The sequence below is a fragment of the Megalops cyprinoides genome, chromosome 11, assembly GCF_013368585.1.
Source record: "Megalops cyprinoides isolate fMegCyp1 chromosome 11, fMegCyp1.pri, whole genome shotgun sequence".
NCBI lineage: Eukaryota > Metazoa > Chordata > Actinopteri > Elopiformes > Megalopidae > Megalops > Megalops cyprinoides.
Genome location: NC_050593.1, coordinates 25,874,786 through 25,881,181, shown reverse-complemented (window position 1 = coordinate 25,881,181; position 6,396 = coordinate 25,874,786).

Sequence of the window (6,396 nt, the reverse complement as noted above, 5' to 3'; positions counted from 1 at the left end):
GAAAAAATCAGTGAGGTGTGAACATAACATAACAATGTTTATCATATTTACTTTATGTTAAGTGCTGTTATTCTGGAGACGTGTTATTGGTTGATGTTGCCTAATGATGAATGTATGAGTATTGATTGGGACAAAATTAGTGAATAAAACACTCTGCTGCTTTGCCTACATATGCTGTATGCTAAAAACAAGTAAAAGTGTTGAAAAAGCTCTATGGTCTCCACAAAAGTTACCTTAAAACACACCAGTCTGATGTGTTACTAACGAGACTGCATGCAAAAGAACAATTCTCCGTTGGTGAACTATTTGTAGGATGTTAGTTCACTCATTTGCTCATGAGGGCTATCAGGTGGAAGTATTGACAAGTTTAATACCATTATATGCACAATGTTATGTATTATAATCATAGTGCATTTTGCCAGAACACAAAGAACCTGTTTGTCCCACCCAGTCCATGTAATGTCTCACCACAATGGTCACAGCGATCAGGGTCACAGTGTAGCACTGTGATGGGGGCATTTGAATGCATACAAGCTGCTCTCACATCTAGTTATTCCATTGCAAGGATGGAGTCGGGGAACAGTGACTTACCACCTCTAATGAGGGAGACTGCGCCAGTCCACTAAGCTGAGGCTGATTCACATTCATCTCCCCGCTCCCTTGGCAGTACCCTTCATTATCTCATTAAAACAGTTAGCCCTGTGTACAGCCGTCGCATTACTAACCAATCGGGATCCATCGGATCCAATTAGGACCAATCAACGTTGATTTACCTTATGGTTTTATTCATGCCAGGACTTGATTCGTTCTGGTTTACCGCAGATATGGAGGAATAATGGAATGGAGGACAGAATGATTATAATAAATGGTTCTAACAAAATCTCTACTTCCTCTTCTTACTGAGATTAAGTCTGTCTGACTGGGTCTGTTTTTTTACATTGCAGCTGAATGTCTTATAATGAAGAGATCTGGTCATGCATATTCGCTTGAAACATATTGACTGTTTCAGACTCACAACTTAATGAAAGCAATGGCATTTGGAAGATACTCATCAGCATCAACATTATGTGATTGCCCAAGGCCCAAGGCAAATGATTTCATCTATATATACCCATGCATATACATTGTCCTTTAAATTAATTCTTTGAGGAAGATATGCTCTCGTATTTCTGATTGTAAAAGCATTGATGCACAAATGGAGCAACTGAATATGGTGATTAAATACCATTGTTTGTGCTTTAAGGGACCTTAAGTTACTCACCAGTTCTGAATTGGGGTCATGTGTTTTATTTCATGCACAGGAGATTGTCAGGGATTTTTATTTTGACCTAAGGGGAAAGTAATTTTCTTCGAGACAAAAAGTGGATTGTATAATATAAAGCAGCACTGGCACAAATTTTACAAATGTTTGCAGCCTTGAGAAAAATTAAATGTCTGCCTCATAGTACCCATAAGTAAAGCCGTTTGACCGTACTTGGATTACCTGGACATGGGCAACGATTGTAAGTGGTAGCAAGATCATTTAAAAATCCTTTTTATTATTCTACTAATGCACACATTACACCTGCATATATTTAAACTTATGCAAAAATATATATTTTTTAAACAAATGGAAGCTGCTTGAGCTCCAAGCTACATATTCCTACGTGAAGATTTTGAGCATGGCAGCAAAAACCCATGAATAGCAGGTGTTTGACACATTTCTCTTTGTTCCTCACATGCATATTCATAGCTAACTATGTTATTTTCCAAACAGAATGCACTTTATGTGGTCCTGTGTGGAAAGCTAATATTTTTGCTATGTTTTTGTCAGAAAGTGGGCTACTGTATGGATGTTGTCCTAATACATCGCTCTTACTATTTCATATTTATTAGTGAGAATAAGTGGCAAGGCTGATGTGGAAGCATGGCAGCTTATTAATAATATGGTTTTATGAATTATATACCAGAAAGTTCAGTTGTGGAGATCGCTTTTCCCAGTCATCCTGTTAAAATTCTGACCAATATAATTTTTCACATTTTGTCCAGATGTAAAAGTTTTCCTGTAGGAAATAAAGACCCTCCTTGCTTTCACAACACTGTGTTCCTGCAAACACTGTTGGAAACTAGATAGTTGTGAATTTAGTGCCGTCTCTGAGAGCTGCCATGTTGTAGGTATAGTGAAGCTGATATTTGGAATCTCTTTGTGTGAATGAAGAGAATAAAGCAGTTCTCCTTCTGTTGTCTCTACATGCTGAAACAAAGGGAAATAACCTATTCTCCCCCCACTTTAAAAGTCATTAAACTAGAACCCCCCCCCCATACACACACACACACACACAAATGCACAGATACACACACACACACACACACACACACCTCACTTTCTCTAAGCCTTCAGAGTAAATTCTAGTGACTAAGCTCAGACTATTCAAAGAAAAACATACACATGGAGTGTGGGCCGACAGTTCCATAGTAAATAATGTGAAAGTGACCACAACATTAAATTATTTCTTCCTCTAATCATCAACTAAAATCATTTAAATAATTAAATTTATTATTATAGTGCTTTGTAATTTTGTGTGTGTGTGTGTGTGTTGATTTACTCCAGACATGATTCCTGACATGATGTAAATCACGAAAACTACTAATATTTAGCTATAATTTTAGATTAATTTGATATACATTAAAAACTTCATCAATTATCTGAGTAACACATTCTGACTGTGGGGCCATGAGTTAACAGCCATGAATGTGTAAAGCAGTGTGACATTGTCACCCCTAGCAACCTCATTCTCAGGTTTCAGAATGGCCACCTCCACTACTGTGCTACATCACATGGAAAAATGCACACGCTGTACAAAACACCCATGGTACAACCTTTTGAGCCACCTGTCCTTCAGCGGTGAATGTGCTTTGGAGCTCATTGTGAGCTACGGTCAAATTGATCTCTGTTCTTTCCTCAGGTGCTGCGCAGGCGTGGTTTGGTCTTAAGGACACAGCCAGTGTTATTGTATGTCATAACATATATTACATGTTAGCATCCCATAAACACCGCGGTGACAGACTGAACGTATATAAACGTCTGATATAAGGATGTGCAAAGCAGACATAAAAAACCACTCTGTCCAACACCACCGGACTGGCATCCCTGGGTAGGACAGACTGATTATGTGACACAACCACGCTCAACTCAGGAACCCCAGCAAATGCAGGCTCCCAGAGACTGAAGATAAATGAAGAGAAGAGTGAATGAGAATTTTATTTGAAATCATCGTTGAGTATTTAGCATTATTACAAATTGCGGCATACAATAACAAAATATATCATCACAGCTATGGCTCCTGTCCCTTAAACAACTAACTTTTGTAAACTGTATGATTACAGAATTGAATCACTCAAATTATTATAATGTTGAAGTAATGCTGATTTATGTAAAATGGTCCTCCTACCATTGAGGTAACGTTTTGGTAATGTCCCCTTGCCCTCAGGCTCTTTCAAAGCCCATCTTTAAGAACCAAAAAATCCAATCATATCGGCACTAGATCAACCTGACCTGTTTCAAAGGAAGGGTCCCCCACACCCACCTGAAAAGGCAGAACCAGAACCATTGATTATGCTTGTGTATATGTATGTTTCACTGTGTGCATATGCACCTGATTGTGTCTGAGCATACAGTGTGATTGGTATTGGTGAAAAGCGATTGCTTGCAGAAAATGGGGGTATGTCTCATTTGAATGTATCCATGAAAACATTTTGAACTTTTATCTGCACCTTGATCAATAATCACATGTGCAAAAACAGCATGTGCTGTGAAAAACATCCTGTCCTATCCAGCAGACTCTTTCACTACCATAACAGTGTGGATAGTTGCTTTGGGGGATGATTGTGATGAGCTGTCCTCTACCCCTCTCCTCCTGTATCTCTCTTCTTGTGTTCCCTACTTTCCCTTTCCTCTGCTCACTCCATCCACTCCTTATCTGTCTTCCTGCTGGACTCCAACCTCTGTTAGCATTGGTTCCATAGCAGGGTTCATCAGATTGAGCCCTGGTCCTGGGGATAGTCAATTACTCCTGCAGCTGTTAGAATACGAAGGAACAGCCCAAGGAGTTTACCGTGGGGCACACCACTAATGGGCACATCAGCCCCACCTATTGGTCAGATTGTCAACATTACGTGAATTGCTTTAGAAACTCACATATTAAAATGTTGATTTAAAAACATTTTTATGGCAGAAACATGGTGGTAATTAGTATTGACATTAATATGAACAACATGCGTACACCTATTTATAATTGCAATTAACTGACTTCAAAATACAAGCCTTTTTTCATTTAGTGTTTCCATTATTTTACATCTACCCCCTGTATTAGCCAGCAGTATGGCGCCATCTAATGGACACATTGCCATACTGCATATCTGTGCGTGTGTGTATCTGGGGCATGCAGAGACCGGATGCTATACTGAGCTGTTCAACATGGCCTGCTGATTCAACCGACCAAAGAGAGTAACATTCATTCAGTGATATGCATTTACTATGGCACATTTTCACAAGTGCATTCATAAAGCATTGATTAATAAATGTAAATACAGAACACAAAAACACACACACACAGATTCACTCACCATTTCAGAGTGAAAGTGTGTGTGATTTCACTGGGAAAAATTCATTTTATCTTGATTTATTAGATTGGTCCGCACAAACCCAGAAATCACCCTTTCTGCCAAGGGATTTAAACAAACAGACATATCACATACAGTATATATGAGGAATTTGAAATGGTGTTTTCATAATTTATTATTTTTTTATTCATGCCTACAGCAGTGTAGCATAGCGGTAAGGAGCAGAGCTTATAATCAAAAGGTTCCTAGTTCAAGTCCCTGTTGGGGCACTATTGGTGTATACTTGGGCTGGGTCCTTAACCCAGAACTGCTTCAGTAAATATACAGCTATATAAAAAGTTGTAACCTATGTAAGCTGCTCTGGATAAAAGCGGCTGCCAGATGACAATAATGTAATGCTTAATATTAGATGTTAACAATATATCATGTTATACTTTATTATCAGCACTACACAGAAAGTCATAGTGTTATAGCATGGATCACACTGAAAAGTCCCTTTCTGGAGTGTTTTGAGAGGTTTTGACACTTTCCAAGCGGAATTTTTTACTACAAGGCTGTCAGATCTCTTGGTTTTGGTTTGTGATTGGCTGTCTCGAGGTTTTGCTCAGTATAAACTTAACCCCTTAACATAACATCGATGAGCACATTGAAAAAACCACAATTTTCATTTCATTTGACCATAGTACATACTTCCAATTGTCGTTTTAATGCGGTCTGTGGTTTGCCTTCAGATGAAACGTCCTCCTTGCAACGCAGCCACAAATGCCACATATAAGATGTGTTTGTTTAGCCGATCTCCATCTGTTCCCCCTGGATTTACAGCTGCTACCTGGACCACATATTTCACAGCACATGAGGTAAGATTTAATTCCTCTTCCTGGCAGGGTTGCCACTGTGCTAGTATCCTTAAATTAGCCTACTCTACAGTGGGAAAACTACAGTCAACTGTTTTTTTTTTCTATATCCCAAAGAGTGGAAGCCAGTGACTATTCATCTGCAGTTTTTGTTTTGTTTTTCTTTTAGGGAGGTTTCTGACACATGATGATGAATACTGTATTGAATTTCTTCTGTGTGTTACCTCTTTTCTATCCCCCAGGGAAACAGGAAGCCTTTGGGGCTCTGCTTCTCCTTTTGACCTCTGTGTGAATTTATTGTATTTAATCTGCGATGTTTTATAACGTCTGCTGTTTTGTCTGGTATTAATTACTGAACTGTTGGAAGTCAAAGGCAAATTTCCATTTTAAACCAAAGGGATAATAAAGTTGAATCTTGAATGTTCCAAAACAGAATGTTGGTGAGGATTTGTTTTGTTTGATTTTTTTTTTTTCATTAAAGATTACTTAAAAGTGTAAATAATGGTGAACCTCTGATTTTGTGGAATAAAATTAAGAATTTGAGGAACAATACGACTTTGTCAAGACGAGAGCATTTTTAATAAAGTAAAAAGCCAACCAATTTAATCATCTGAATTTACATAACATAAATCAGTGCAGCATTTTTTTCATTCGAGCGCTTCACACAATACTGTTCTCTGTGTTGAATGCATCCCTAGCGATGCCCTGCGGTCGCTTAGGGACACTTTTCCCACAAGTTTCCAATGGTATTTGTTTCGCTACACGTGCACTATCAAACAAACATACTTTTTGTTTTTTATTTTTGTTATTTATTACTGGTATTGTTTGTCATCTAAGTTCGCTCCGATTCAGGAAACTGCAAGTGAATTTTATCTGGATAACGAATTCAAGTCCGTTTCTTTAATCCACCTGATGCTGTGCTCGGACCAGCTTTTTGATG